We start from the raw sequence: 26,261 nt of genomic DNA on the forward strand, positions 1-26,261 counted from the left end.
TTTTTATAGACTAGCGGTAGAATGCGGGTAACGTATAAATACATAAACTAAAGTTATCGTAATTTTAGTGAATGTTGACATTTACACAAAAAATTAGCAAAAATGGCCGGCGCCACCTGTTAGCGCGCGATAAAAACTACCCGCAAACAATGTGTTAAAAATGAAGCCCTGTGCGCAGGCTGGTGTGACTCAGTGGTTCAGCATCGACCAATGAACCAGGAGGTCAGGGTTTAATTCGCAGTTAGGGCACATGCCCAGGTTGCAGTCTTGCTTGCGAGTAGTGGGCGTGCAGGAGGCATACAATCAATAAGTCTCTCTCATCATTGATGTGTATCTCTCTCTCTCTCCGTCTCTCATCCTCTCTGAAAATAAAAAGAAAATATATTTTAAAAGAGGCAACTGACTCCAAGAAAATGCTCTCTGATGCTGAAAACAGGGAGGTCCTGCATGAGTGTGACAAGGGAAGCTGTCCCTCACTCCTGTGCCTAGGGTATGGAACGTGCTGGACCTCAGTTACCGATGAGAACGACGACGGGTGTAGTTCTCACTCATTTTGTTCAGCTTTTCCAAGGAATGTTGGTTTGGTTTTTTTTTGGAGGGAGTCATCATCGATCCCAGCACGTTCAGGACACAGGGCCTTAGGTCAGACACATGGTTCCAATTGGCTGACCTGGGGACAGAGAAAGGCTCACCTTCCTGAGCGCCCCGGGGGAATGAGGCAGAACCGGGGCAACACTTCTTCCAGGGCCCGCCCACGTCCGACCCCCAGGTAGAGAGCAAGGTGGTCCCGTCCAGGCAGATGACAGGCCTTCATGATGACGCCACCTGTGGAGTGAAGGGAAACCACATGCACATTTGAGAAACTCATTCAGATTCTCAGGACACATGATCCACACCACCCTTTACCCAGGTACAGCCTGCACCTGTCCCTCATCCCTCTATCCCTTAGAGGTGAGATGGGCATCAGTGACACCATGAGGTGGGCAGGTAGGCAGCTGGGCGCCTTCATGAGTGTGACAAGGGAAGCTGTCCCTCACTCCTGTCCCTGGGGCTCTGAACGTGCTGGACCTCAGTTACCGATGAGAACGACGACGGTTGTAGTTCTCACTCATTTTGTTCAGCTCCAAGGAATGTTGGTTTGGTTTTTTTGGGGGAATCATCATCGATCTCAGCACGTTCTAAAAAATGGAGCTGCTGGAAGGTGGCTCATGGGATGAGGCAATGACCTCAGAGTCCGCCAGGGCCTGCAGGACCAGGTCCCACCACTGAGCGAGGAACACTCAGTCCATGTCGGAGGGAAACCCCGTGTGCCATTGGGACACCCAAACAAGCCGCCTCCAGCAGCTCCAAACCCACAAGCTAATGGCTGAGCGAGGAGCAGAGCATCGCTTACCTTCCTGGGGGATCCCGGCTCCGTGCCCGCTCAGGCACCCTTCCTCGGTGACTCCCGGGGACTCAGGACATCCAGGCAGACTACGGGCTCTCGTCTTGTCCGATGCAGGCTCTGGCGCTGGGGCTGCACCTGAGAAGTGGACACAAATCACAGGGGTTTTGAGTCATGTGCCCAGGTCGTCAGGTAAAATCCCTGCACTCCTCTTCCTTTTCGTGGGCCTTCATCTGATTGTTCCCTAGGCCTGTCCCTGAGTCATGAGTGAGGGCAGGTGTGACTTCCTGTGTGCAGGCGGGTTGCAAATACGGATGTACGTGGTGGATACAGGCCTCCACATGTGAAAACTGAAGCCCTGTGGGCAGGCTGGTGTGGCTGAGTGGTTCAGCATTGACCAATGAACCAGGAGGTCAGGGTTCAATTCCCAGTTAGGGCACATGCCCTGGTTGCAGTCTTGTTTGCGAGTAGTGGGCGTGCAGGAGGCAGACAATCAATAAGTCGCTCTCGCCCTAGCAGGTTTGGCTCACTGGATAGAGCGTCAGCCTGGGGACAGAAGAGTCCCGGGTTCGATTCCGGACAAGGGCATGTACCTTGGTTGCAGGCACATCCCCAGAAGGGGGTGTGCAGGAGGCAGCTGATCGATGCTTCTCTCTCATTGATGTTTCTAACTCTCTATCCCTCTCCCTTCCTCTCTATAAAATATCAATAAAATATATTTAAAAAAAATAAGTCTCTCATCATTGATGTGTATCTCTCTCTCCCTCTCCTATCCTCTCTGACAATAAAGAGAAAATATATTTTAAAAAGAGGCACCTAACTCTAAGAAAATGCTCTCTGATGCTGAAAACTTGGAGGGTCTGCATGAGTGTAACAAGGGAAGCTGTCCCTCAGTGCTGTTCCTAGGATACAGAAGGTGCTGGACCTCAGTTACCGATGAGAACGACGACGGGTGTAGTTCTCACTCATTTTGTTCAGCTTTTCCAAGGAATGTTGGTTTGGGTTTTTTTTGGAGGGAGTCATCATCGATCCCAGCACGTTCTGGACATAGGGCCTTAGGTCAGACACACGGTTCCAAATGACTGACCTGGGGACAGAGAAAGGCTTACCTTACTGAGTGACCCGGGGGCATGAGGCAGACCCGGGGCAACACTTCTTCCAGGACCCGCCCACGTCCGACCCCCAGGTAGAGAGCAAGGTGGTCCCGTCCAGGCAGATGACAGGCCTTTCATGATGACGCCACCTGTGGAGTGAAGGGAAACCACATGCACATTTGAGAAACTCATTCAGATTCTCAGGACACATGATCCACATCACCTTTCCCCAGTACAGCCTGCACCTGTCCCTCATCCCTCTATCCCTTAGAGGTGAGATGGGCGTCAGTGACACCATGAGGTGGGCACTTAGGCAGCTGGGCGCCTTCATGAGTGTGACAAGGGAAGCTGTCCCTCACTCCTGTCCCTGGGGCTCTGAACGTGCTGGACCTCAGTTACCGATGAGAACGACGACGGTTGTAGTTCTCACTCATTTTGTTCAGCTCCAAGGAATGTTGGTTTGGTTTTTTTGGGGGAATCATCATCGATCTCAGCACGTTCTAAAAAATGGAGCTGCTGGAAGGTGGCTCATGGGATGAGGCAATGACCTCGGAGTCCTCCTGGGCCTGCAGGACCAGGTCCCACCACTGAGCAAGGAACACTCACTCCATGTCGGAGGGAAACCCCGTGTGCCATCGGGACACCCAAACAAGCCGCCTCCAGCAGCTCCAAACCCACAAGCTAATGGCTGAGCGAGGAGCAGAGCATCGCTTACCTTCCTGGTGATCCCAGCTCCGCGCCCACTCAGGCACCCTTCCTCGGTGACTCCCGGGGACTCAGGATATCCAGGCAGACTACGGGCTCTCGTCTTGTCTGTTGCAGGCTCTGGCGCTGGGGCTGCACCTGAGAAGTGGACACAAATCACAGGGGCGTTTGAGTCATGTGCCCAGGTCCTCAGGTAAAATCCCTGCCCTCCTCTTCCTTTTCGTGGGCCTTCATCTGGTTGTTCCCTAGGCCTGTCCCTGAGGCATGAGTGAGGGCAGGTGTGACTTCCTGTGTGCAGGCGGGTTGCAAATATGGATGTACGTGGTGGATACAGGCCTCCACATGTGAAAACTGAAGCCCTGTGGGCAGGCTGGTGGGGCTCAGTGGTTCAGCATTGACCAATGAACCAGGAGGTCAGGGTTCAATTCCTAGTTAGGGCACATGCCCAGGTTGCAGTCTTGTTTGCGAGTAGTGGGCGTGCAGGAGGCAGACAATCAATAAGTCGCTCTCGCCCTAGCAGGTTTGGCTCACTGGATAGAGCGTCAGCCTGGGGACAGAAGAGTCCCAGGTTCGATTCCGGACAAGGGCATGTACCTTGGTTGCAGGCACATCCCCAGAAGGGGGTGTGCAGGAGGCAGCTGATCGATGCTTCTCTCTCATTGATGTTTCTAACTCTCTATCCCTCTCCCTTCCTCTCTATAAAATATCAATAAAATATATTTTTAAAAAAATAAGTCTCTCATCATTGATGTGTATCTCTCTCTCTCTCCCTCTCCTATCCTCTCTGAAAATAAAAAGGAAATATATTTTAAAAAGAGGCACCTAACTCTAATAAAATGCGCTCTGATGCTGAAAACTGGGAGGGTCTGCATGAGTGTGACAAGGGAAGCTGTCCCTCACTCCTGTGCCTAGGGTACAGAAGGTGCTGGACCTCAGTTACCGATGAGAACGACGACGGGTGTAGTTCTCACTCATTTTGTTCAGCTTTTCCAAGGAATGTTGGTTTGGTTTTTTTATGGAGGGAGTCATCATCGATCCCAGCACGTTCTGGACACAGGGCCTTAGCTCAGACAAAGGGTTACAAACGGCTGACCTTGGGACAGAGAAAGGCTTACCTTACTGAGCACCCCGGGGGAATGAGGCAGACCCGGGGCAACACTTCTTCCAGGACCTGCCCACGTCCGACCACCAGGTAGAGAGCAAGGTGGTCCCGCCCAGGCAGATGACAGGCCTTTCATGATGACGCCACCTGTGGAGTGAAGGGAAACCACATGCACATTTGAGAAACTCATTCAGATTCTCAGGACACATGATCCACACCACCTTTCCCCAGTACAGCCTGCACCTGTCCCTCATCCCTCTATCCCCTAGAGGTGAAATGGGCGTCAGTGACACCATGAGGTGGGCAGGTAGGCAGCTGGGCGCCTTCATGAGTGTGACAAGGGAAGCTGTCCCTCACTCCTGTCCCTGGGGCTCTGAACGTGGTGGACCTCAGTTACCGATGAGAACGACGACGGTTGTAGTTCTCACTCATTTTGTTCAGCTCCAAGGAATGTTGGTTTGGTTTTTTTGGGGGAATCATCATCGATCTCAGCACGTTCTAAAAAATGGAGCTGCTGGAAGGTGGCTCATGGGATGAGGCGATGACCTCAGAGTCCGCCAGGGCCTGCAGTAGCCGGTCCCACCACTGAGCGAGGAACACTCAGTCCATGTCGGAGGGAAACCCCGTGTGCCATCGGGACACCCAAACAAGCCGCCTCCAGCAGCTCCAAACCCACAAGCTAATGGCTGAGCGAGGAGCAGAGCATCGCTTACCTTCCTGGGGATCCCGGCTCCGGGCCCGCTCAGGCACCCTTCCTCGGTGACTCCCAGGGACTCAGGCCATCCAGGCAGACTACGGGCTCTCGTCTTGGCCAATGCAGGCTCTGGCGCTGGGGTTGCACCTGAGATGTGGACACAAATCACAGGGGCATTTGAGTCATGTGCCCAGGGCCTCAGAAATGAACCCACCTCATTGCCCCCTTCTTACGGGGCCTGTGCATCCCTCACATTTTTCTCTCCCTGAGAAATGAGTGGCGGCTGTGACGCCATGTGTGCAGGTCGGACAGCTGATAGGTTGCAAGTTTTGTGGGCAGCGACCTCCTCAAGTGAAACAAAAAAATGACTGTTTGTTCAAGAAGCAAAAAAACACACAAATTCTTTTTTCATGCGTCTGCTGAAAGAGGCCAGTAAGTCCTAACAACAAGCACCCGCGTTCTACGAACATGCCCCTAAGAAGCCTAGATGGCCCTCAACTTGGACATTTTGTCCCTGAAAACGGTCACCGGTCAAATACACGTACAGGAAAGAAGTGGAAGCAGAAACTAATCACCCACACAGAGACGGGCACCATGAGCACACGGGCTACATGTATGCAGCCTCCCGTAAGGAGACCAGCCGCATCGGGCCAGGCACACTTTCGTGCAAATCAAGCCAGTGCCCCTCAGGGGACAAAGGGAGAGCAGCCGCTGTCTGTGGTCCTCATCGGCTATCTCCGTAACACTGCCCCGTGGGCAAGGCCACATTCTCATCTGGAAACCACACGTTCCCAGGCGTAGAACTCAGGCTCCGACCTGCCAGGAAACCTTGAAGCACCTACAGGGTCTTTCAGAAGTAGCATCCTCAGCAAGGCTCCTTTGGCTCAGGGGTGGAGCCTTGACCCAAGAACCAGAAGGTCATCATGGTTCGATTCCCGGTCAGGGCACATGCCCGGGGTTGCTGGCTTCATCCCCAGTAGAGGGCATGCAAGTGGCAGCCAACCAATACATGTTTCTGCCTTATCACTGATATTTCTACCTGTCTCCCATCCTCTCTGAAATCAATCCGATATAATAAAAGCCTAAGAATATGCTAAGTGTCCAGTCATCGGGTCATCAGTTCAACCAATCAAATCATAATATGCTCATAATATGTTAATGCTGCTCAACCACTCGCTATGATGTGCACTGACCACCAGGGGGCAGACATTCAACAAATGAGCTGCCCCCTGGTGGTCAGTGCACTCCCACAGGGTGAGTGATGGTCAGCCTGAGGCCAGGCTCATGGCTGGTGAGCGCAGCAGCGGTGGTGAGAGCCTTTCCCGCCTTTGCAGCAGCACTAAGGATGTCCATTGCAGGTTTAGGGATTGGGCCTAAGCCTTCAGTGGAACATCCCCTGAGGGCTCCCAGACTGTGAGAGAGTGCAGGCTGGGATGAGGGATACCACGCCGAGTGCACGAATTTAGTGCACCAGCCTCTAGTAAATATATATTTTAAAAAACGAAATAAAATCCATGGGAAGCAGAAGGCCTCCCTCAAAGCAAACAGAGACAGTACGTGGCATGGAAGGACATGGAGTCCACCTCAACCTGCCCTCCTCTCTCATCCCTGTCCTCGCCATCAACCACCAGCAGCATCACCTCAGAGCTGGGAGCCCAGCAGACCAATGCATGTGGACGAGGGCGAGGGTTACGCGTAGGATGTCACAACTGCAGCACCAAGGCCAGCTATCAGCAACGTACCCCCAAAACACCTCAGGGAACTCACTGATCCTCACCAAGTCCATAGGCCAGAACAGCTATCGCTACCAGAGGGAAATGGCGCCTAATTAGGAGCCATTCAAGTTTTGTCCTTTGGTACCCAGGTCAGAGCTGCAGGGGCTACCACGGCAGAGGAAACAAGGCCAACTGAGATCCAAAAAATGATTCCCTGGGGCAAGGCCCCGGCCTCACCCTCCAAACTTCTACAGAGGAGGTGCCCAATGGCCAACGTACCTACACAGAACACACATACCAACCAGAACCGTTCCTTCAGGGCCTCCCAACCTGGTGGAGGGGCCTGTGACCCTCAGATAGAACAGGCTGAGAAGGGACGCCCTGGTCGGTGCCTGATGAGTGTGACAAGGGAAGCTGTCCCTCACTCCTGTCCCTGGGGCTCGGAACGTGCTGGACCTCAGTTACCGATGAGAACGACGACGGTTGTAGTTCTCACTCATTTTGTTCAGCTCCAAGGAATGTTGGTTTGGTTTTTTTGGGGGAATCATCATCGATCCCAGCACGTTCTGAAAAATGGAGCTACCGGATTTATGGCTCATGGGGTGAGGCAATGACCTCAGAGACCTCCTGGGCCTGCAGGACCAGGTCCCACCACTGAGCGAGGAACACTCAGTCCATGTCGGAGGGAAACCCCGTGTGCCATCGGGACACCCAAACAAGCCGCCTCCAGCAGCTCCAAACCCACAAGCTAATGGCTGAGCGAGGAGCAGAGCGTCGCTTACCTTCCTGGGGATCCCAGCTCCGCGCCCACTCAGGCACCCTTCTTCGGGGACTCCGTGGGGCTCGGGCCATCCAGGCAGACAACGGGCTTCTCGTCTTGGCCGATGCAGACCCTGGCGTTGGGGCTGCACCTGAGAAGTGGACACAAATCACAGGGGCGTTTGAGTCATGTGCCCAGGTCGTCAGGTAAAATCGCTGCCCTACTCTTCCCTTTCGTGGGCCTTCATCTGACTGTGCCTACGCCTGTCCCTGAGGCACGAGTGAGGGCAGGTGTGACTTCCTGTGTGCAGGCGGGTTGCACATATGGATGCAGGTGGTGGGTAAGGGCTTCCCCATGTTTAAAATGAAGCCTGTGGACAGGCTGGTGTGGCCCAGTGGTTCAGCATCGACCAATGAACCAGGAGGTTAAGGTTCAATTCCCAGTTAGGGCACAAGCCCAGGTTTCAGTCTTGTTTGCCAGTACAGGGCATGCAGGAGGCATACAATCAATAAGTCTCTCTCATCATTGATGTTTATCTCTCTCTCTCTCCCTCTCCCATCCTCTCTGAAAATAAAAAGAATATGTATTTTAAAAAGAGGCACCTAACTCTAAGAAAATGCTCTCTGATGATGAAAACTGGGAGGGCCTGCATGAGTGTGACAAGGGAAGCTGTCCCTCACTCCTGTGCCTAGGGTATGGAACGTGCTGGACCTCAGTTACCGATGAGAACGACGACGGGTGTAGTTCTCACTCATTTTGTTCAGCTTTTCCAAGGAATGTTGGTTTGGGTTTTTTTTGGAGGGAGTCATCATCGATCCCAGCACGTTCAGGACACAGGGCCTTAGGTCAGACACACGGTTCCAATTGGCTGACCTTGGGACAGAGGAAGGCTTACCTTCCTGAGCGCTCCGGGGGCATGAGGCAGACCCGGGGCTACACTTCTTCCAGGACCCGCCCACGTCCGACCCCCAGGTAGAGAGCAAGGTGGTCCCATCCAGGCAGATGACAGGCCTTTCATGATGACGTCACCTGGGGAATGAAGGGAAAGCACATGCACATTTGAGAAACTCATTCAGCTTCTCAGGTCACATGATCCACACCACCCTTTACCCAAGTACAGCCTGCACCTGTCCTTCATCCCTCTATTCCATAGGGTGATGATGGGCGTGTGTGACACCATGAGGTGAGCAGGTAAGCAGCTGGGCTGATGCGCTGGGAGGTGCCTGATGAGTGTGACAAGGGAAGCTGTCCCTCACTCCTGTCCCTGGGGCTCGGAACGTGCTGGACCTCAGTTACCGATGAGAACGACGACGGTTGTAGTTCTCACTCATTTTGTTCAGCTCCAAGGAATGTTGGTTTGGTTTTTTTGGGGGGAATCATCATCGATCCCAGCACGTTCTAAAAAATGGAGCTGCTGGAAGGTGGCTCATTGGGTGAGGCAATGACCTCGGAGTCCTCCTGGGCCTGCAGGACCAGGTCCCACCACTGAGCGCAGAACACTCAGTCCAGGTCAGAGGGAAACCCCGTGTGCCATCGGGACACCCAAACAAGCCGCCTCCAGCAGCTCCAAACCCACAAGCTAATGGCTGAGCGAGGAGCAGAGCATCGCTTACCTTCCTGGGGTATCCCGGCTCCGTGCCCACTCAGGCCCCTTCCTCGAGGATTCCCGGGGACACAGGCCATCCTGGCAGATAACTGGCTTGTCGTCTTGGCTGATGCAGGCTCTGGCGCTGGGCCTGCACCTGAGAAGTGGACACAAATCACAGGTGTGTTTGAGTGATGTGCCCAGGTCCTCAGGTAAAATCCCTGCCCTCCTCTTCCCTTTCGTGGGCCTTCATCTGATTGTCCCCTAGGCCTGTCCCTGAGGCATGAGTGAGGGCAGGTGTGACTTCCTGTGTGCAGGTGGGTAGCAAATTTCGATGCAGGTGGAGGTACAGGCCTCCCCATGTTAAAAATAAAGCCCAGTGGGCAGGCTCCTGTGTCTCAGTGGTTGAGCGAGGTCATGGCTCAATATTTAGTCAGGACACATGGCCAGGCCGTGGGTTCGATCCTCAGTGGGGGAAGTGCAGGAGGCAACCATTCAATGATTCTCTCTCATCGTTGATGTCTCTCTCTGTCCCTCTCCCATACTCTCTGAAAATAAAAACAAAATATATTTTAAAACGATGCAACTAACACCAAGAAAATGCTCTCTGATGCTGAAAACTGGAAGGTCCTGCATGAGTGTGACAAGGGAAGCTGTCACTCACTCCTGTGCCTAGGGTATGGAACGTGCTGGACCTCAGTTACCGATGAGAACGACGACGGGTGTAGTTCTCACTCATTTTGTTCAGCTTTTCCAAGGAATGTTGGTTTGGGTTTTTTTTGGAGGGAGTCATCATCGATCCCAGCACGTTCAGGACACAGGGCCTTAGGTCAGAACACAGTTCCAATTGGCTGATCTTGGGACAGATAGAGGCTTACCTTCCTGAGTGCCCTGAGGGCTTTCAGCAGACCCGGGGCTACACTTCTTCCAGGACCCGCCCATGTCCGACCCCCATGGAGAGAGTAAGGTGGTCCCTTCTAGGCAGACGAAAGGCCTTTCATGACGACGCCACCTGGAGAGTGAAGAGAAACCACATGCACATTAGAGAAACCCATTCAGGCGCTTAGGTCACATGATCAACACCACCCTTTCCCCAGGTACAGCCTGCACCTGTTCTTCATCTCTCTATCCCGTAGAGGTGAGGATGGGCATGTGTCATACCATGAGGTGTGCTGGTAGGCAGCTGCGCTGATGCCCTGGGAGGGCCTGCATGAGTGTGACAAGGGGAAACTGTCCCTCACTCCTGTTCCTGGGGCTCTGAACGTGCTGGACCTCAGTTACCGATGAGAACGACGACGGTATGAGTTCTCACTCATTTTGTTCAGCTCCAAGGAATGTTGGTTTGGTTTTTTGGGGGGAATCATCATTGATCCCAGCACGTTCTAAAAAATGGACCTGCTATATGGTGGCTCACTGGGTGTAGCAATGACCTCAGAGTCCTCCAGGGCCTGCACGACCAGGTCCCACCACGGAGCAAGGAACACTCAGTCCATGTCAGAGGGAAACTCCGTGTGCCATCGGGACACCCAAACAAGCCTCCTCCAGCAGCTCCAAACCCACAAGCTAATGGCTGAGCGAGGAGCAGAGCATCGCTTACCTTCCTGGGAATTCCCGGCTCCGCGCCCGCTCAGGCCCCTTCCTCAGTGGCTCCCTGGGACTTGGGCCATCCAGGCAGACAACGGGCTTCTCGTCTTGGCCAATGTAGACCCTGGCGTTGGGGCTGCACCTGAGAAGTGGACACAAATCACAGGGGCGTTTGAGTCATGTGCCCAGGTCGTCAGGATAAATCGCTGCCCTCTTCTTTCCTTTGGTGGGCCTTCATCTGATTGTCCCCTACGCCTGTCCCTGAGGCACGAGTGAGGGCAGGTGTGATTTTCTGTGTGCAGGTGGGTTACAAATATGGATTCACGTGGGCAGGGGGGAGCGAGGCCCCTGGATGGGAAAAAGGAAGCCTTGCGGGCAGGCTGGTGTAGTTCAGTGGTTGATCGAGGTCATGGTTCGAGCGAGCACATGGGCATACTGTGGGCTCGATCCCCAGTAGGGGGTTTGCAGGAGGCAACCAATCCATGATTGTCTCTCATCATTAATGTTTCTTTCTCTCTTTCTGTCTTCCTCTCTGAAATTAATAAAAAATATTTTTTAAGAAAGGGCAACCAACACCAAAAAAATCATCTCTGATGCTGAAACAATGGGAGGGCCTGCATGAGTGTGACAAGGGAAGCTGTCCCTCACTCCTGTCCCTAGGGTATGGAACATGCTGGACCTCAGTTACCGATGAGAACGACGACGGGTGTAGTTCTCACTCATTTTGTTCAGCTTTTCCAAGGAATGTTGGTTTGGGTTTTTTTTGGAGGAAGTCATCATCGATCCCAGCACGTTCTGGACACAGGGTCTTAGCTCAGAGAAAGGGTTCCAATTGGCTGACCTTGGGACAGAGAAAGGCTCACCTTCCTGAGTGCCCCGGGGGCATGAGGCAGAACCGGGCAAAACTTCTTCCAGGACCCGCCCATGTTCAACCCCCAGGTGGAGAGCAAGGTGGTTTCTTCCGGGCGGACGACAGTCCTTTTGTGACGACGCGACCTAGGGAGTGAGGAGAAACCACATGCACATTTGAGAAACTCATTCAGCTTCTCAGGTGACATGATCCACACCAACCTTTCCCCAGGTACAGCCTGCACCTGTCCTTCATCCCTCTATCCCTTAGTGGTGATGATGGGAGTGTGTCACACCATCAGGTGGTTAGGTAGGCAGCTGCGCTGATGCCCTGGGAGGGCCTGCATGAGTGTGACAAGGGGAAGCTGTCCCTCACTCCTGTCCCTGGGGCTCTGAACGTGCTGGACCTCAGTTACTGATGAGAACAACGACGGTATGAGTTCTCATTTTGTTCCGCTTTTCAAGGAATGCATCTTTGGCGTCATCATCGATCTGACTATATTCTAAAATCTTAGTCAGGGTGGTGTTTTGGCTCATTGGGTGAGGCAGGGACCTCAGAGTCCTCCAGGGGCCTGCGGGATGCAGATCCCAACACTGAGCTAGAGGAATACTCAATCCACTGTTGGAGGGAAACCCCGTGTGCCATTCCAACTCCCCAAATCAGAAAACTGATTTCTCCACTTGGAGCACGAAAATGCTTACCTTCCTCAGCGATCCTCGGCTTCCAGGACTCCCCCATCACATCCATCAACAAAGGAAAGGAAGGTCATGTCTTCATTGCTGATGGTGAGTCTACATGGCCACTCCTCCTGGGAAGTGTACAAAAACCGCATGCACAGTTGAGAAATGGACCCAGGTAACCACATCTAGGCCTACATTCTCTCCAGGTAAGACCTGTCTGTCAGGTACCTCTATCCCTGACCAATGACTGCAGGCATGTGTGTGCCATGAGGTTAGCCAGGTAGGCAGGGGTGCCAACACTCTAGGTGGTGCCTGCATGAGTGTGACAAGGGAAAGCTGTCCCTCACTCCTACTGTCTTGGGACGCTGAACGTGATGGACCTCAGTTTCTGAGGAGAATGACGACATTGTGAGTTCTCACTCATTTTGTTCAGCTTTTCCAAGGAATGTTGGTTTGGCTGTTTTTGTTTTTGTTTTTGAGGGAGTCATCATCGATCCCAGCACATTCTGGGATGCAGGACATGTTAGCAAGGCTGGTTGGATGGCTCACCTGGTGAGCCATTGACCTTGGGGTTTCTAGTGGCCTGGACATACACAACCAAGGCACGGGGTAATAGTGACACTCAGTCCACTTTTCAGGGAACGTACTGGGAAAACATGGACAGGTCACGTCCAGGAGGTCTAATAAATCTAAAGTAATGGATTACCTTCCTGAAGGATCCACAGGCAGGGTGCACACCCAGGGACACTCGGCTCCAGGACTCCCACACACCTGCCATCATCAAAGGAAAGGATGGTCTTCTCTTCATGGATGATGGTGAGTCTACACGGCCACTCCACCTGGGAAGTGTAGATAAATCATATGCAAAGTTGAGAAATGGACCCAGGTGACAATATCCAGGCCAACATTCTCCCCAGGAAAGACCTGTCTATCAAGGATATCTATCCCTGACCGGTGACTGCGGGCGCATGTGATACCATGAAGTTGGGCAGGTAGTCAGCTGTGCTGACATTCTAGCTGGTGCCTGCATGACTGTGACAAAGGGAAGCTGTCCCTCACTCCTCCCCGGGGCGCTGAACGTGCTGGACCTGTTTCCGATGAGAACGACGACGGTATGAGTTCTCACTCAGTTTGTTCAGCTTTACAAGGAATGCAATTTTTGGGGTCATCATTGATCTGAGCACATGCTAAAATGTGAGCAAGGCCGGTGTTATGGCTCATTGGGTGAGGCACTGACGTCAGAATCTTCTAGGGGCCTGTGGGATGCAGATACCAACACTGAACAGGAGGAATACTCAGTCCACTGTTGGAGGGAAACCCCGTGTGCCATTCCAACACCCAAACCTGTGACTCTAGCAACTCCCCAAATCAGAAAATTAATTTCTCCACTTGGAGCAGGAAAATGCTTACCTTCCTCAGGGATCCACTAGCAGGGTGCACACCCCGGGACACTCGGCTTCCAGGATTTCCACACGCCACCCATCAACAAAGGAAAGGAAGGTCGTGTCTTCATTGCTGATGGTGAGTCTACACGGCCACTCCACCTGGGAAGTGTACAAAAACCACATGCACAGTTGAGAAATAGACCCAGGTAACCATATCCAGGCCTACATTCTCCCCAGGTAAGACCTGTCTGTCAGGTACCTCTATCCCTGACCAGTGACTATAGGTGTATGAGGTACCATGAGGTGGGCAGATAGGCAGCTGTGTCAACAATCTAGGTGGTGCCTGCATGAGTGTGACAAGGGGAAGCTGTCCCTCACTCCTACTGTCTTGGGACACTGAACGTGCTGGACCTCAGTTACCGATGAGAACGACAACGGGTGTCGTTCTCACTCATTTTGTTCAGGTTTTCCAAGGAATGTTGGTTTGGCTGTGTTTTTTTTGAGGGAGTCATCATCGATCCCAGCATGTTCTTGGATGCAGGACATGTTAGGAAGGCATGCTGGATGCTCACCTAGTGAGCCATTGACCTCAGTGTTGTCTAGTGGCCTGGACATACACAACCAAGGCACGGGGAAAGAGGGAAACTCAGTCCACTCTTCAGGGAATGTACTGGGAAACATGGACAGGTCACGTCCAGGAAATCTAATAAATCTAAAGTGATGGCTTACCTTCCTGAGGGATCCACAGGCAGGGTGCACACCCAAGGACACTTGGCTCCAGGACTTGCACTTGACTCAGCTCATCAAAGGAAAGCATGGTCTTTACTTCATGGATGATGGCAAGACGCACACGGCCACTCCACCTGGGAAGTGTAGAGAAATCACATGCACAGTTGAGAAATGGAACCAGGTGACAATACCCAGGCCAACATTCTCCCCAGGTAAGACCTGTCTATCAAGTATATCTATCCCTGACTTGTGACCACAGGCGCATGTGATACCATGAGGTGGGCAGGTAGGCTGCTGTGCTCACATACTTAGTGGTGCCTGCATGAGTGTGACAAGGGAAGCTGTCCCTCACTCCTCCTGTCCCCGAGGCGCTGAACGTGCTGGACCTCAGTTTCCGATGAGAACGACGACGGTTGTAGTTCTCACTCATTTTGTTCAGCCCAAGGAATGTTGGTTTGGATTTTTTTGGGGAATCATCATCGATCCCAGCACGTTTTGTGAAGCCAGATGTCTAGGTGAGGCAGTTGAAGCAGCTCACCTCGTGAGCCAATGACCTCAGGGTCCGAAAGCAAGAGGGACAGTCCATCCACTCTTGAAGCTCAACCCCACAGGCCACTGTGGACACGTGGACAGGCTGCCTCTAGCACATCGACAAACTCCCCAAGCAAATGACAGACTGTGGGAAAGAGGAACGCTTACCTTCCTGCGGGATCCACAGGCAGGGTGCACACCCAGGACACACGGCTCCCAGGACTCCCGCACGCCGCCCATCATCAAAGGAAAGGAAGGTGGTCTCTTCATGTCTAATGGGGAGCCGTGGGCGGCCACTGCACCTGGGAAGTGCACAGAAATCCCATGCACATTTGAGAAATGGACCCAGGTAACAATATCCAGGCCAACCTCTCCCCAGGTAAGCTGTGCACCTGTCCATCAAGTCCCTCTATCCCTTAGGAGTGACTGGGTGCAAGTGTGACACCATGAGGTGGGCAGGTATGCCGCTGATACCTTGGGAGGTGGCTGCATGAGTGTGACAAGGGGAAGCTGTCCCTCACTCCTGTCCCTGGGGCTCTGAACGTGCTGGACCTCAGTTACCGATGAGAACGACGACGGGTGTAGTTCTCACTCATTTTGTTCAGCTTTTCCAAGGAATGTTGGTTTGGCTGTTTTTTTTGGAGGGAGTCATCATCGATCCCAGCACGTTCTGGGGTGCAGGTCATAGTAGTGAGGCAGGCTGGATGGCTCACCTAGTGAGCCATTGGCATCAGCGCCATCTAGTGGCCTGGACATACACAACCAAGCCAGGGAAGAAGGGGGACACTCAGTCCATTCTTGGAGGGAAACTACCGGGGATTCATGGACGGGCCTAGCAGGTCTAGTACCTCCACAGTGCTGCTGGGACTGGTGGAGAGGAACACTCACCTTTCTGAGGGATCCACAGGCAGGGTGCACACCCAGGGAGGGACACTCGGCTTCCAGGACTTGCACTCGACTTGGCTCATCAAAGGAAAGCATGGTCTTCACTTCATGGATGACGGCGAGTCCCGCACAGCCACTCCACCTGGGAAGTGTAGAGAAATCACACGTACAGTTGAGAAATGGAACCAGGTGACAATATCCAGGCCAACATTCTCCCCAGGTAACACCTGTCTATCAGGTAGCTCTATCCCTGACCAATGACTGCAGGTGTGTGTTCCATGAGGTTAGCCAGGTAGGTAGCTGTGCCAACACTCTAGGTGGTGCCTGCATGAATGTAACAAGGGGAAGCTGTCCCTCACTCCTCCTGTCCCTGAGGCGCTGAACGTGCTGGACCTCAGTTTCCGATGAGAACGACGACGGTTGTAGTTCTCACTCATTTTGTTCAGCCCAAGGAATGTTGGTTTGGATTTTTTTTGGGGGAATCATCATCGATCCCAGCACATTCTGTGAAGCCAGATGTCTAGGTGAGGCAGTTGAAGCAGCTCACCTCGTGAGCCAATGACCTCAGGGTCCGAAAGCAAGAGGGACAGTCCATCCACTCTTGAAGCTCAACCCCACAGGCCACTGCGGACATGTGGACAGGCTGCTTCTAGCACATCGACAAACTCCCCAAGCAAATGACAGACTGTGGGAAAGGGGAACGCTTACCTTCCTGCGGGATCCACAGGCAGGGTGCACACCCAGGACACACGGCTCCCAGGACTCCCGCACGCCGCCCATCATCAAAGGAAAGCATGGTCTTCTCTTCATGCCTGATACAGAGTCTACACGGCCACTACACCTGGGAAGTGTAGAGAAATCACATGCACAGTTGAGAAATGGACCCAGGTGACAATATCCATGTCCACATTCTCCCCAGGTAAGACCTATCAAGTATCTCTGTTCCTGACCTGTGACTCCAGGCGCATGTGATATACCATGAGGTTGGGCAGGTAGGCAGCTGTGCCGACACTCTAGGACCTAGAGTGTGACAAGGGGAAGCTGTCCCTCACTCCTCCTGTCCCTGGGGCATTGAATATGCTGGACCTCCGTTTGTGATGAGAACGAAGACAGTATGAGTTCTCACTCACTTCGTTCAGCTTTCCAAGGAATGCATTTTTGGGGTCATCATAGATCTGAGCACGTGCTAAAATGTGAGCAAGGCCGGTGTTACGGCTCATTGGGTGAGGCAGTGACCTCAGAGTCCTCCAGGGGCCTGTGGGATGCAGATCCCAACATTGAGCAGGAGGAATACTCAGTGACTTGTTGGAGGGAAACCCCTTGTGCCATTCCAACACCCAAACCTGTGACTCTAGCAACTCCCCAAATCAGAAAATTAATTTCTCCACTTGGAGCAGGAAAATGCTTACCTTCCTCAGGGATCCACAGGCAGCGTGCACAACTAGGGATACTCAGCTTCTAGGACTCCTGCAAGCCACCCATCAACAACGGAAAGGAAGGTCGTGTCTTCATTACTGATGGCGAGTCTACAAGGGCCACTCCACCTGGGAAGTGTACAAAAACCACATGCACAGCTGAGAAATGGACCCAGTTAACCATATCCAGGCCTACATTCTCCCAGGTAAGACCTGTCTATCAAGTCCCTCTATCCCTGACCAGTGTATGAGGCACCATGAGGTGGGCAGGTAGGCAGCTGTGCTCACATACTAGGTGGTGCCTGCATGAGAGTGACAAGGGGAAGCTGTCCCTCACTCCTCCTGTCCCTGGGGCTCTGAACGTGCTGGACCTCAGTTTCCGATGAGAACGACGACGGTTGTAGTTCTCACTCATTTTGTTCAGCCCAAGGAATGTTGGTTTGGTTTTTTTGGGGGGAATCATCATCGATCCCAGCACATTCTGTGAAGCCAGATGTCTAGGTGAGGCAGTTGAGGCAGCTCACATTGTGAGCCAATGACCTCAGGGTCCGAAAGCAAGAGGGACAGTCCATCCACTCTTGAAGCTCAACCCCACAGGCCACTGTGGACACGTGGACAGGCTGCCTCTAGCACATCGACAAACTCCCCAAGCAAATGAGAGATTGTGGGAAAGAGGAACTCTTACCTTCCTGCGGGATCCACAGGCAGGGTGCACACCCAGGACACACGGCTCCCAGGACTCCCGCACGCCGCCCATCATCAAAGGAAAGGAAGGTGGTCTCTTCATGTCTAATGGGGAGCCTTGCACAGCCACTGCACCTGGGAAGTGCACAGAAATCCCATGCACATTTGAGAAATGGACCCAGGTAACAATATCCAGGCCAACCTCTCCCCAGGTAAGTTGTGCACCTGTCTATCAAGTCCCTCTATCCCTTAGGAGTGACTGGGTGCAAGTGTGACACCATGAGGTGGGCAGGTATGCCGCTGATACCTTGGGAGGTGGCTGCATGAGTGTGACAAGGGGAAGCTGTCCCTCACTCCTGTCCCTGGGGCTCTGAACGTGCTGGACCTCAGTTACCGATGAGAACGACGACGGGTGTAGTTCTCACTCATTTTGTTCAGCTTTTCCAAGGAATGTTGGTTTGGCTGTTTTTTTTTTGAGGGAGTCATCATCGATCCCAGCACGTTCTGGGGTGCAGGACATAGTAGTGAGGCAGGCTGGATGGCTCACCTAGTGAGCCATTGGCATCAGCGCCATCTAGTGGCCTGGACATACACAACCAAGCCAGGGAAGAAGGGGGACACTCAGTCCATTCTTGGAGGGAAACTACCGGGGATTCATGGACGGGCCTAGCAGGTCTAGTGCCTCTACAGTGCTGCTGGGACTGGTAGAGAGGAATGCTTACCTTCCTGAGGGATCCACAGGCAGGGTGCACACCCAGGGAGGGACACTCGGCTTCCAGGACTTGCACTCGACTTGGCTCATCAAAGGAAAGCATGTCTTCACTTCATGGATGATGGCGAGTCCCGCACAGCCACTCCACCTGGGAAGTGTAGAGAAATCACATGCACAGTTGAGAAATGGAGCCAGGTGACAATATCCAGGCCAACATTCTCCCCAGGTAAGACCTGTCAAGTTCCTCTATCCCTGACCAGTGACTGCAGGTGTATGAGGCACCATGAGGTGGGCAGGTAGGCACATTCTAGGTGGTGCCTGCATGAGAGTGACAAGGGGAAGCTGTCCCTCACTCCTGTCCCTGGGGCTCTGAACGTGCTGGACCTCAGTTTCCGATGAGAACGACGACGGTTGTAGTTCTCACTCATTTTGTTCAGCCCAAGGAATGTTGGTTTGGTTTTTTTGGGGGGAATCATCATCGATCCCAGCACATTCTGTGAAGCCAGAAGTCTAGGTGAGGCAGTTGAGGCAGCTCACATTGTGAGCCAATGACCTCAGGGTCCGAAAGCAAGAGGGACAGTCCATCCACTCTTGAAGCTCAACCCCACAGGCCACTGCGGACACGTGGACAGGCTGCCTCTAGCACATCGACAAACTCCCCAAGCAAATGACAGACTGTGGGAAAGAGGAACGCTTACCTTCCTGCGGGATCCACAGGCAGGGTGCACACCCAGGACACACGGCTCCCAGGACTCCCGCACGCCGCCCATCATCAAAGGAAAGGAAGGTGGTCTCTTCATGTCTAATGGGGAGCCGTGGGCGGCCACTGCACCTGGGAAGTGTAGAGAAATCCCAAGCACAGTTGAGAAAGGTACCCAGATTGTCAAGTAACAGTGGGTGAGAAAAACTGAGTTTGTCTATTCCTAAAATATTGAAAACCAAGCCTCAGGTCACAAAATATCCTGCCAAGAAATAGACTTAATTCTTACTGATGTAAGTTGTAACGTTAGTAACATGAGCAACAAATAATGATTAAGGAGCAAATCTATGAAATCTCCTGATCTCTCTACTTGATGAACACACGTGACTGATCTTTGTGAGGCCACAATATGGAATATTGAAATTATTTTTTGTTTGTTTTAAGGAAAAATGAAAGGCTTTGTGGGTTTCATTTAAAATCTACTGGACATTAGAAAGATCTCATAAATTTAACATATAATTTTCCACATCCAAAGAACTAATTTCAATCCAATAAAATCAATTTAAAAATAAAATAATTGTCCTGGCTGGTTATGCTCAGTGGATAGAGCGTCAGCCTGGGAACTGAAGGGTCCCGGGTTTGATTCCAGTCACGGGCACATGCCAAGGTTGCGCAGGGCTCGATCCCCAGTAAGGGGGCGTGCAAGAGGCAGCCGATCCATGATTCTCTCTCATCATTGATGTTTCCATCTCTCTCTCCCTCTCCCTTCCTCTCTGAAATCAATAAAAATATATTTTTAAAAATAAATAAAAATAAAGTAATTTTTTTAACTAATTAAAGTCAAATCTCAGTGATGAGAAGAGTATCAATGATTCATCATGATGTATGAATCTGACCATATGCTCTTAAGTCATGGGTCAACATTCTGAAACCTAAGAATCTGTTAGGAAAACTCCCAAACATAGCTTATTCTCACAAAAGGATATTTCACTGCAATCCAGAATTGTGTAAAAAAAAAAAAAAAAGAAATCAACAATTTTCTAAAATTTTACACTTGTCAGTCTACTCAATACTCATACAAAATAAAAATTTAGCCCTAACTAGTTTGGCTCAGTGGATAGAGTGTTGGCCTGAGGATCAAAGGGTCCCAGATTAGATTCTCGTCCAGGGCACGTACCTTGGTTGCAGGCAGCCCAGGCCCTGGTTGGGGCACCTGCAGGAGGCAATCAATTGATGTGTTTCCCTCACCTCACATTGATGTTTCTGTCTTTTTAAAAATATATATATTTTTATTGATTTCAGAGAGAAAGGGAGAGGGAGAGAGAGATAGAAACATCAATGATGAGAGAGAGAATCATTGATCAGCTGCCTCCTGCACTCCCCCTACTGGGGATCGAGCCCCCAACCTGGGCATGTGCCCTTGGCCGGAGTCGAACCTGGGACTCTTCAGTCCGCAGGCCAAGGCTCTATCCACTGAGCCAAACAGGTTATGGTTCTTTGTGTCTTTCCCTCTCTCTTCCACTCTATCTAAAAAATCAATGGAAAAAATATCCTCGGGTGAGGATGAACAAAAAATAAAATAAACAACTAAAAATTCACATTCAGAAACGAGGGTGAAGACAATCACTACAGAAATGGCACATTATTAAGGTAAGACCCAGGGAACCACTGGAAAGATGCACACACCTGAAGACGTGGCCTGGAGCCCATGACCGGCATCTCACAGGATCCTGGTGTGCCCCTCACCTCCATTCATTCGCTGAAGTGGAGGACCTCACTCAGCCCGTCTGAATGCAAAAGAAACAGAAGAAAACAAACAAAAAATATAATCTCGGACAATACTCGGCAGTAAAGACAACAAAGCACTAACATGTAGTCTATCGCCAGTAAGTAGCACACGCGTGCCTGGGCTTTCTACTTTCCCCACAACACCCAGGAGGCGTTCCGCACCCTTCTCAGTTCCACGTTCCAGGTTTTTATTTAACAAAGGAAAGAGTCAAGAATGAAGATCCCGCCAGGCCGGTGTGGCTCAGTTGGTTGAGCCAAGAGGTCACCCATGAACCAAGAGGTTCTGGGCTCCTTCCCCAGTAGGGGGGGGCGTGCAGGAGACAGCCAATCGGTGTTTCTCTCTCCCTCTCTGTTCCTCTCTCTCTCTCTGCCATCAATAAAAACAAAAAGGTGTTCCCTCTTTGGATGGTTCCTGGCGGAAGCAACTACTGTGATTATTGTCAAATGTTCATTTTTAGTATCTTGCCATGATGCTGACTAGCATTCTGTTGTCAAGAACTTGACTTCTGACCCTGTTTATCCATTCGTTATTCATATGTTCATTTAGCAACATTGTCAATCTCTCACCAGTTGCCTCGTCCTTGAAGAGTTTCATCATCGCGTCCAAACGTGCCTAGATTGCTTCAAATTCAAAGCCAGAGCCGGCGCACGGCTTGGAACCCGTCACTCCGCCTGGACCGATGTCACCTGACCCATCACGACTGCTCTCTCCGGTTCTTCTCTTCCTCCTTCGGCTTTCTCTAGATAAGACACTGTGAGCTTCTCCTAGCGTCCATGTCCCTCAGAAGAACAGGAGATAAAAAGGAGTTAGTGGCAGCACCTTCCTGACGTATATAAACCCGTCAAGTGTCTAAATATCATGGGGTGAAACTTACCTCTGGATTCCCTGGTGATCATGGGGGCCAACACTTCACCTGCTGGGTCAGACTTCCCCATTCATTGTCCTTGCAAGACGCAACATGTTACGTTCAGAAAAGTGCTGGAATGAAGACAGAGCACTGGGGACGGGGGGCGGGGGGGTGTTGAATAATTATGGAAAACATACACCAAGGGGCTAGGGAATCCCAGACCGCGTGGTCATAAAGCACCATCGGAAAATTATTCCAACAGATGATGACATGGAAGGTGTGTCACTAGGGTGGGGGCACGCCCCCCGCTATCTGCAGTACTGGCGCTGGCATTGCGTCATCGTGTCTATTCCGAAGTTGGTTTTCTCCCCTTTAGTGATACTCCTCTTATTGGCCATTTCTCCTGGGCTTCGACCTGTGTCCCCATGGCACCCGGTGCTCGATGGCCTGTTCTCCTGAGGAGCCCAGGGGCCCTTTTCCTAAGCACGGGCGCCCCCTAGCTGTAGCGGTTGTTCTTTGTAACTTGACGCCACAAAATTGTGCACAAATCAATGCCCCGTTCCTGTCTCTCTCCTGTTCCCGGCACATCTCAATACTTAGACCTCTTAGCCCGAGGGACTGCACTTGAGAATTCTCAGGGGTCTGACCCTAAAGGCAAAGGGAGACCGAACATGACCTCGGAAATGTGCGTTTCTCCCCAAAGTGTGGTTTTGTGCCATCGAAATAGTAGTATTTTTCATTAACACCTTCCAGCGGTTGTGACGCTAGGTGGGTTGTAGTCAGTTGTGGATAACAGGGCGAAGTACACCGTCAAACCCAACCTCAAACTTAACCTCTATTTTTTTAAAAAAAGGGATAATGGTGATTATAAGTAATCAATGAGGTAATCCATGAAATAGTGTTTATCTCAGCATGTGGTACATCTAAGAACTCAATTAAGTGCTACCTATGTGATTGAAATACATATTTTTGAAACGGCACACATCACTCCCACAAATAGAACAGTAAAAAATGACCAGAACTCAAACTATCGCCATTTTTGAATGTTCTTCCTATAAAGTTAGTTTATTGACCATATCCGAAGACGCGCATACATATATCATTTCACATGAACAACACACAATGTTGAAGCCTGAAACACAGTAACTCAATCACTGGTGGGAAAATCAGCTTTTGAAAAAGAAAAACACACCTGGATTTTCATATCAATTACTTTGAACACACATTACTATTAAGTAACTGAATACAAGCCAATTGGATAAATGACTCGTCACTAAGTCTCCAAGCATAGCAACGGGATTAACAGGTTACTCACAAGTTCACAAGTATAACGAAGGCTGTGGGGCGTACCCTTGAGTTTACACACATTTTTGAACAATACCTATTACATCCTATAGGTAAAATTTCTAAGACTAAAATTGGGAGTCAAAATGTGCTAATTTCCATCCAATACCTATTTCCCAGGGTAACATACCAGGAGTCCAAATTTCTCCACACTTGGTGCCTCTTAATCTAATAGGTGAAAAATGACAACCCATGGTAGATTTGTTTCCTTGTGTGTGTGCCTATCTGTGTGCACACACGCGCATTTGCTTCGTCACTATTTGTAATTATTATTCGATAGCTGTAATTACTTCATCATCAAGATGGGTGTGGTTGGGCATCGTTTTATATGCTCTTGGCCATTCACAATACTTTTTCTTTTAGGAGCTGAGCACTTATGGGCTTGGCAGCACTGATACTGGCTGGGATGCTTGCCTTTTTTAGAATTAATTTGCGGGTAGTTTTTCATAGAAGATTAGCTCTAACTTGGTCGTCTACGTTTCAAGGAACCATACATCTATAGTTTAGTTGACTGTCAGATAAGAAGTAGTCCCATTTCATTTTAAGCTAAGCAGGTTGTTGGTTCTCTTTCTCTCCCCGGAACCCTCCAATGCAGGTAACAAACAAACGAGCCAACTTGGAAAAAAACAGCTTCATTGGGCTCAACATGGCATCCGTCGGCTGCATTCCAAGAGAAGGCTATTTCTCGATTTCTCCTAAGATCACAGGACTAGGAATATGTCTCGGTCGGGGTAACAAAAATGGCAACAACTCCCCTTTTTCCTGAGGGACAGTTTCTCTTAGGTGGTGACTGTGAATCGCCCCTTGGGAACCTTGAGGCGCACCCACAAATACTGGGGGCCATGGAGAAAAAAAGGCTTGGACCATCACAAGGGTGGAGAGATAACCAGGAACTTGGGACAGGGCCGATGGCCAAGGTTCATCTCCTACATCGGACCATTCTGTCAAGACTTGGGAGGGGACTTCGTTACCTAACCCGTAGAAACAACAGGAGAGACTCGAGGAACATTAAGCAACAGATGACCATATGTTCCAAACAAAAGGACAACCTCCAGACACAGATCTGAATAAGATGGCGGGAAGGGACTTCCCCGGTTCAGAGTGTAAAATCAGATGCCTAACCTGGTGAGAGTTGAAAGGGAGATGCGTAAAGAGGCTCACTGAGGTCAGAAGAGCAATGCAAGAGACATGACGAGAGGGGCCCACCGGGGCGGAAGTTTTTAAGTATCAAACAGAAATCTCAGAACTAAAGAGCCCTACGACTACGCGGAGACGTTCGAGAGAGGGGTTCAACAGCAGAGTAGATGACGTGGAAGAAAGGACGGGCGCAAGACGGGGGCCGGGGAATTCATCCAATCGGAGAGGCCGAAAGAGAAAAAAAATGGCATGAAAAGTGAATACAGCTTAAGGGATTTTAGGGGACACCAATGGACTCATGCACACATCACAGTAGTCCAGGAGGAGAGATACAGGAAGGGGCCGCAGGGCTATTTACATTAGTATTGGCTACAGAACACAACCCTTATAAGAAAGATTCCCGTTTGGGAATCCCGAAGGCACTGAGAAAGAGGACCCCGAGGAGGCCCGACACCAAGATGTATTCTAGTCAGTGAGTCACAAGCGAAAGCGTAGCAGAGAGTCTTAAAAGCAGCAGGAGGAATCAACTTGTTCAGACCAGCAGCACGATCCTCAGCGAAAGTGCTGCAGAACAGGAAGGCAGCGGGATGACGCAGACAGCGTGCTGAAAGAAAACACTGCCAACCAAGATCACTCTAGCCCACAAGGTCAATTTTCATCCCTAAAACAGGGGGAACCACCAACGGGTCAAAGAAGAAACCAAGACATAAAAACCATCTCGAGGCGAGCAAAAACATCACGTACCAAAACGTACGGTACGCGGCAAACCTAGCTCTAAGCAAGAAGTTTATTGTAATAAACACCTACATTAAGAAAAATATCTCAAACAAACTAAGTTCACATCAAGAAACTACAAAAAATAAAAACAAAGGAATCCCAAAGTTAGCAGAAGAAAGAAAGTAACAAAGAGGGTGGAGGCGGCCGGGGAGAAGTCCATGGGGGGGGAAAAAGGAGATTTATGTAATACTTTAAACAATAAAGAATTTAAATAATAAAAAAAGAAAGTAACAAAGATGAGAGCAGGAAAAAAAATAAGAGAGACTAAAAAGATAATAAAGCCCTAGCCAGTTTGGCTCAGTGGATAGAGTGTCGGCCTGAGGACCAAAGGGTCCTGGGTTCGATTCCGGTCAAGGGCACGTACCTCGGTTTCAGGCTCCTCCCCGGCCCGGGCCCTGGTCGAGGCTCGTGCAGGAGGCAACCAATCAATCGATATGTTTCTCTCATTTCGATATTTCTCTGTGTCTTTCCCCCTCTCTTCCACTCTCTCTAAAAATCAATGGAAACATATCCTTGGGTGAGGATTAAAAAAAAAAAAAGATAATAAAAAAGATCAATGAAATGAAGAGCTGTTTTTCTTTTTAAAGATAACCAAAACAGAAAAAGGTTTACATATACCTACCAAGAAAGTAAGAGAGAAGACGCAAATAAAATTATAAATGAAAAGAGGAGACACGACAACCGATAGCACAGAGGATCACAAGAGACCGCGGTCATGTGCCACTTAACGAGCAGGGTATGTACTGAGACATGTGTCCTTAGGTGATGGCGTTATTGCGCGGACATCATGACATGGTCTACTACTATGGATGTCTATGCGCTATGTACTGTATGGACTGGCAGCCCAGCAGGCTTCTTTACGTCAGCATCACCACAAACATGTAGTGTGAGCCCCAAAAGGTGGCATTTTTTTTTTTTGGGGGGGGGGAATGCCAGTGCCTGACATATCTTCTTTTTTTTTTTAAATTTTCAGTTACAGGTGACATACAATATTGTGAGTTTCAGGTGTACACCCCAGAGAGTAGAGACGCTACCTAACTTACTAAGTGATCATCTGGATAAAACTCCTAACCATCGGACACTGGACCGAGTTATCAGAATATTACTGACAGGATTCCCTATGCTATGCTTTCCATCCCCATGATTATGCTGTTAACTCTCGATTTGCACTGC

General features: G+C 50.7%; 2 long non-coding RNA genes, 11 other non-coding genes and 12 pseudogenes across 13 annotated transcripts; all 25 read right to left on the reverse strand.

The window, feature by feature from the left end:
* Window positions 1-504: 504 nt before the first annotated feature.
* On the reverse strand, window positions 505-615 carry LOC118653197. The gene has a single exon (XR_004966802.1). It is a non-coding gene; the product is annotated as a small nucleolar RNA SNORD116 (small nucleolar RNA).
* LOC118653162 lies at window positions 507-4,428 on the reverse strand. The gene is made up of 5 exons (XR_004966791.1): window positions 4,299-4,428; window positions 3,194-3,321; window positions 2,494-2,627; window positions 1,394-1,522; window positions 507-825 (listed from the first exon to the last, which is right to left on the reverse strand). It is a non-coding gene; the product is annotated as an uncharacterized LOC118653162 (long non-coding RNA).
* On the reverse strand, window positions 1,065-1,169 carry LOC118653215 (annotated as a pseudogene).
* On the reverse strand, window positions 2,306-2,416 carry LOC118653193. Its single transcript, XR_004966798.1, has one exon. It is a non-coding gene; the product is annotated as a small nucleolar RNA SNORD116 (small nucleolar RNA).
* Window positions 2,865-2,969, reverse strand: LOC118653216 (annotated as a pseudogene).
* Window positions 4,111-4,221, reverse strand: LOC118653196. Its single transcript, XR_004966801.1, has one exon. It is a non-coding gene; the product is annotated as a small nucleolar RNA SNORD116 (small nucleolar RNA).
* Window positions 4,429-4,669: 241 nt separating the features above from the next.
* LOC118653217 lies at window positions 4,670-4,774 on the reverse strand (annotated as a pseudogene).
* Window positions 4,775-7,146: 2,372 nt separating this feature from the next.
* On the reverse strand, window positions 7,147-7,251 carry LOC118653204 (annotated as a pseudogene).
* Window positions 7,252-8,161: 910 nt separating this feature from the next.
* LOC118653194 lies at window positions 8,162-8,272 on the reverse strand. The gene has a single exon (XR_004966799.1). It is a non-coding gene; the product is annotated as a small nucleolar RNA SNORD116 (small nucleolar RNA).
* Window positions 8,273-8,737: 465 nt separating this feature from the next.
* Window positions 8,738-8,843, reverse strand: LOC118653208. Its single transcript, XR_004966808.1, has one exon. It is a non-coding gene; the product is annotated as a small nucleolar RNA SNORD116 (small nucleolar RNA).
* An 887-nt stretch (window positions 8,844-9,730) lies between these two features.
* Window positions 9,731-9,841, reverse strand: LOC118653195. Its single transcript, XR_004966800.1, has one exon. It is a non-coding gene; the product is annotated as a small nucleolar RNA SNORD116 (small nucleolar RNA).
* Window positions 9,842-10,307: 466 nt separating this feature from the next.
* On the reverse strand, window positions 10,308-10,412 carry LOC118653206 (annotated as a pseudogene).
* Window positions 10,413-11,298: 886 nt separating this feature from the next.
* Window positions 11,299-11,409, reverse strand: LOC118653198. The gene has a single exon (XR_004966803.1). It is a non-coding gene; the product is annotated as a small nucleolar RNA SNORD116 (small nucleolar RNA).
* Window positions 11,410-11,584: 175 nt separating this feature from the next.
* Window positions 11,585-21,831, reverse strand: LOC118653161. The gene is made up of 14 exons (XR_004966790.1): window positions 21,550-21,831; window positions 20,881-20,981; window positions 19,193-19,326; window positions 18,505-18,642; window positions 17,784-17,917; window positions 17,093-17,227; window positions 16,392-16,524; window positions 15,687-15,825; window positions 14,967-15,100; window positions 14,268-14,401; window positions 13,564-13,697; window positions 12,860-12,992; window positions 12,175-12,281; window positions 11,585-11,619 (listed from the first exon to the last, which is right to left on the reverse strand). It is a non-coding gene; the product is annotated as an uncharacterized LOC118653161 (long non-coding RNA).
* LOC118653218 lies at window positions 11,876-11,966 on the reverse strand (annotated as a pseudogene).
* LOC118653201 lies at window positions 12,530-12,650 on the reverse strand (annotated as a pseudogene).
* On the reverse strand, window positions 13,238-13,331 carry LOC118653203 (annotated as a pseudogene).
* Window positions 13,946-14,059, reverse strand: LOC118653205. Its single transcript, XR_004966807.1, has one exon. It is a non-coding gene; the product is annotated as a small nucleolar RNA SNORD116 (small nucleolar RNA).
* Window positions 14,650-14,753, reverse strand: LOC118653210 (annotated as a pseudogene).
* LOC118653199 lies at window positions 15,347-15,459 on the reverse strand. Its single transcript, XR_004966804.1, has one exon. It is a non-coding gene; the product is annotated as a small nucleolar RNA SNORD116 (small nucleolar RNA).
* LOC118653213 lies at window positions 16,073-16,178 on the reverse strand. The gene has a single exon (XR_004966809.1). It is a non-coding gene; the product is annotated as a small nucleolar RNA SNORD116 (small nucleolar RNA).
* Window positions 16,766-16,860, reverse strand: LOC118653209 (annotated as a pseudogene).
* On the reverse strand, window positions 17,466-17,570 carry LOC118653211 (annotated as a pseudogene).
* On the reverse strand, window positions 18,164-18,277 carry LOC118653200. The gene has a single exon (XR_004966805.1). It is a non-coding gene; the product is annotated as a small nucleolar RNA SNORD116 (small nucleolar RNA).
* On the reverse strand, window positions 18,875-18,979 carry LOC118653212 (annotated as a pseudogene).
* Window positions 21,832-26,261: the final 4,430 nt, after the last annotated feature.

The sequence above is a fragment of the Myotis myotis genome, unplaced genomic scaffold, assembly GCF_014108235.1.
Source record: "Myotis myotis isolate mMyoMyo1 unplaced genomic scaffold, mMyoMyo1.p scaffold_m19_p_38, whole genome shotgun sequence".
NCBI lineage: Eukaryota > Metazoa > Chordata > Mammalia > Chiroptera > Vespertilionidae > Myotis > Myotis myotis.